Source organism: Lepisosteus oculatus, unplaced genomic scaffold (genome assembly GCF_040954835.1).
Source record: "Lepisosteus oculatus isolate fLepOcu1 unplaced genomic scaffold, fLepOcu1.hap2 HAP2_SCAFFOLD_37, whole genome shotgun sequence".
NCBI lineage: Eukaryota > Metazoa > Chordata > Actinopteri > Semionotiformes > Lepisosteidae > Lepisosteus > Lepisosteus oculatus.
Genome location: NW_027167902.1, coordinates 2,358,511 through 2,363,595, shown reverse-complemented (window position 1 = coordinate 2,363,595; position 5,085 = coordinate 2,358,511).

The window sequence follows — 5,085 nt, the reverse complement described above, 5'->3', positions numbered from 1 at the left end:
CCTTCGGAGCTGTGAGCGATGGGGATCATAATTAAAAGGGGTACAGTTACTTTGAAAATGTGTATGTGATACTTAAATTTAAATAAAATAAAAAGATAAATTATATAACACAGACTGCTATCTATGTCCATGTGTTTAAGACGTATGAATCGGTTTTAAAACAGGCACACCCCTTTACCTCTCACAAATCCAACTGGAGTCTCAGTCCGTCGTCGCGATGAATTAGGAGCTCAGATGTAGGCTAAGTGATTGCAATTTACTTATTTAAAAGAACCACTTCAAATCAAAAGGGATACATTTTGTAATGGTAGTTATCGTATTATAGTATACGATAACTGTATACGTAGTATACGTAATTGTAGATATACAGTACATAAAGGGTATGAATAGGTGTGAGCTTTTACTGTATATTTAATATTTTATCTGACCCACTTGTAGAAACCGCCTACTCAGATTTATTTAAGTGGTCTGCCACCATAAAGACAGAAAAATATAATGACACCCTGTTACATTAACTGTAAAATAAACGCCGTAACTGCGGCCATATGAAAATTTGGATAAAGATTATACAAACATCCTAAGGAGCTCTATGACATATGAGCGTCGTAATAATGGTTGGTGACCTGACGTAACAGTGCTCCCTGAATTACGTGATCTGTATATACCCAAATACAGATATATCACATAGGGAGATGCAGTCAAACATTGCATTGCTATCGTCGTGGTGAACTATTTCTCCGCTGTTTAAAACTTGTTTGGTAAGTGTCATCAAATATGCTTGTCAATTTGTAGCGAAATCGATATACTGTATCATAATCCTTCAGCTATCTATAATGTAGTGAAACGGCTAATTAATATTGATAAATTCCCTTATTCACAGTGACTTTTGCTCAAACCCCTGTTGCATAATGGGTTAATTTTATATAAAAAAACATTTATATCATAGATATAATACAAGCTTTGAAATGAAATAGCACATTTCCAGGTTTCAGTTAAACATTTTTAAAAAAGCTCATGACTTTAAGCATTCTGAACATTGAGAATGTTATTTGGGAAACAAATGTTTATTATAATGTTTATGTTTAGGATCTGTCTCCTACTGAGTCAGCATGCAGCATTCAACACCATTAGGTTTAATATTAAAAAGTTGTGTATTTCCTGAATTGTTTTTTTTTATTCTTTTCTATTAGACCATACTAGACTGTGCAGGATATCATTTATTTGCCATTTTTGCCTTTTCCAGATACCTGGGAAACAAAGCTCATATCTCATTTGCCAATGGAGCCCAGTCCTAAGCCTGGTGCTCTGTCCCCCTCCCCGAAGGACACAGACTCGAATCGACCCGCGCCCTTAAGGCAACAGGATCTGATCTCCACGTACTGCCCGCCTCCCAAGATACAGCTTCTGAAGGACACCTTCCAAGAGAAACTGATGCTGGAAAAGGAGAAAAAAATGATCGCCATGTACAATCGGCGGCAGGAGGCAGCTCTACAGAAGATGAGAAAATGTTTCCAATATGTCAAATACGCTGCGGAGAAGAAGATGGGGAACAGCTATCGCTTCCAAGCCCAACAGGGCCCCGAGAAGAACATTGTGGGGTATGATCGGTCTTACCCCCTGAAGCCTATGGGTAACAGGAAAGTCTCCGGCCCTGGTGAGGTTCGGGCTGTGGACCGCCCGGATGCACAGAGTGATTCCTTGTTTGCCCCCACCCCGCCTCAGGATGGTCATGAGAGGCCCTGCGAGAGGCCGGGCAGGAGGGGCTCAAGAGTACGCAAACCTAAGGACAGGACTGTCCTCCCCATGGTGGCGACCCCTCCAGGGCAATGCCCTTCTCATGCCAATGGGAAGGAGCACTTTCAGTTGCAAGAGGAGCTACGAAAAGTGGCCGAGGCAGAGGCCGCGCTGAAGGAGGAGCATCGCCGGAGGGAGGCCAGCCTGCAGGATGAGATGCGCCGGAAGGAGGCCATGATGAAGGACGAGATTCGCCAGAAGGAGGCCATGATGCAGGCGAAGCTCTTCAGAGCTCAGGAGGAGCTGAGGATGGTTCCGAGAGAGATGGAAGACTCCAGAGAGGTGGCCGGAAGGGAAAATAGAGGCGAGGCAGAGCGAGCTTTGCCCCAGAGGACCATGGGCCAACCACCGCTCTAAGGCCGTGCCTCTTCTGACCTGCAGAATGGAGAAGCAAAAAGCCTTCACTCCAAGGAAAGCCCTTCCTATCAGAGGAGACAACCTTGATTATGGTTCTCCAATGGAAGATGGCGGATGCGCAGAATCGCACTTTCCCTCTGCGCTTTCCCATCAGGAGAGACGTCAAGTGAGCCCTTGCAGCCGTGGGCTAGAAGACGTCCCCTGTGGAAGGAGAAAGTATCTCAAGAAAGCAAGGCTCCCTGAAAGCGACGTGTCAGCGGCACAGGCCGCGCAGGGCCACTTCAGAAATAACACCACATGTCTGGATGAACAAACTCTGTCAGTGGAAAACAGATATTTGTCCCCTACAAGTCTGATCTGCCCTACCGCTGAGCAATTTCCATATGAGAATAGCCAGAGTGGAAACCCTCAGCTGGTGCCCTGTGAACTGTGTCACGGGAAGTTTGCTGTAGAGAGGCTGGAGAAACACAGCAAGATCTGCAAGAAGCTTCAGAATTCAAAGAGGAAGGTTTTTGACTCTTTCAAGCACAGGGCCAAGGGAACAGAACTGGAGACATACATCCATAAGAAGAAGGTTAGACCGCCAATCGTGGTAAGGGCTATCCTTAAACTCTTTCCAAGCTTCCCTTTTTTTCTCCTAGAGTCAGACTCAGCTTATAAATCAATGTAAACAATAAATAAGTGTTTTATGAAGTACTCTTCTGAAAAACTGCCGCAAAGGCACATTTGCCAGACAGAATAAATGTGTCTTAGTGACTTCTGAATTCTGTTGTAAAAATCTACATATCAAGCAAATAGCACTCACAGGAAACAAAACCATAACTACGTAAATTGTACTCTCTACCCAATGACCTGAAAGGTAGCCCCAGAAAGCTACGTTATTACTGTATTGATATTTTCTTGCCTTGTGAATGGTTTGCGACCAGACTGTGTACGCAGTGCTAGTCTGGACTTTTTCTGGAAGCTGTTTTATTGGTTTCATTTCCTGTTCCCAGCTGAGAAAGAACAACTGGAGGCAGAAGCACGAGGATTTCATTCGGAGCATCAAACAGGCCAGGGAGGTGCAGCAGGTGATCACGCAAGGAGGGAAAGTTGTGAACCTGCCCCAGCCCCCCGCGAATCCAAACCCCGACTACGTGCCCTGCCCTCACTGCGGCCGGCGCTTTGCCCCCAGGCCGGCACAGAGGCACTTCCCCAAGTGTCAGCACATCAGGAGCCGCCCTCCTCCTCCTCCTCGCAGATGAAAACTGATGTGAAGAAGAGCAAAAGAGTCATGATCTTGGCTCACGACTCACGTCCTGCTTTTTCTTTTTAGAAACACATTTAGCACAGTTCATCCGTATGATGATGAAAAAAAAATGTTACCTTATTTTAATTAAATGATTTTTTTTTGGTGGACTGGTGTTTGCGTAGCTGTGGTTATTTCAGTTTTTCTCTTATCATTCATACACCTTGACCTCCTAAAAATAATTTTTCAACCTGGAACGTACAATTAGCAGGCAATAGAACAGGTCACATTGGTCTTGGAACCATCAAAAAGCAGTATTCACACATTCTCGGCATCAATTTTCCTTAAAAACAACTGAAAAAGCAAGGTAAAGAGTGATTGATTTTTTTAATGAAAGTTATTTGATTTAATTTATTTAATTTTCATAATATTTGAAATATGTTGGGATTAATGTGACTCAATATTATCTGCAGCTCTTACACTCCAGGCACCTGATAAAGTGGAACGCAGTGTCTTTGCCTTACATGGCGCTCAGCTCTTCCTCAATCCCAGCAGAAGCACCAGCAGAAGCAGCAGCCTCCGGGTCCTGCCTCATGCACAGCTTAAAATGCAACACCAAGTAATACAACAAACAACAGGGAAAACCATTCACGATCAGACACATCCGTTGATTGCTGGCTCTCAGTAAAGGGACATTGCATCATTACATCACAAAATAGACTACATTTCAAGGTTAAAGAATTACCATGTTCTGCGATTCAGAACGAGGCAGCAAAACTTCCTATAATCTGTTGTGGCCCTATGACATTGTAAAGGAGCAGGCTTGTGAATACATCTCGTTTAATCCAATGGAAATATAGCTCTCAACTTTTTTACGTTTTTGCCAATAAATAATACTACATTGTTAACTCTGCATAAAGAACCTTGGAATGGAACGTTTTTTGCAGTGAAATGTTTGCTGCATAACCTATACCCTTTCTCTCCTACATCACATTGCATTAGTCATTACAGTGATTAGTGAGCAGGAAGGGCTGCATCACATCGCAATTTGTGTGGAACTTGAATGCGAATTTGTTACAACATGGCGTAACTTACAGTCCTTTCACAAAATTCATGATTTTGTGCTCAATTTTGAGTTTGTAAAGTTTTTCTATAATGTCAATGATTTTATTTTGTGACTGAAATTAAATACTTTTGTGTCTGCAAAATTGGGACTGTAGTTCCACCTTAACCTACTAGTACTGTATGTCTTTGGACTGTGGGAAGAAACTGGAGCACCTGGAAGAAATCCACACAAATGAAGGGAGAACATACAATTCCATCCAGACTGCACCCCAGGAATTGAACCCAGGACCCCAGCTCTGTGAACCACAGTGCCACCTCATTGCTATAGTCACTATAATTAATGTCAAAACTCATTTGCAAATGAGCAGCCTGGGATCCAAAAGGATCAAGACAAGGATCCAAACAAAGCACTATCCCAAAGCTTGGCTTTGTACAGTATATCATACAGGGCTTGATGCAGAAGGCAGATAATCTAAGTCCATGCAATAATTGCTAAGGGAAAGTGACTTTGTGTTTTTGGAGGAAAGTCACTCAACTGTGTTAGTGAAATGATTGTTCTGATGTACGGCTGATGTCCAAACACTGAAAACATGATTGTGTATGCAATCGCACTCCCGAGCTCCATTGGGTATGGTTAAAAT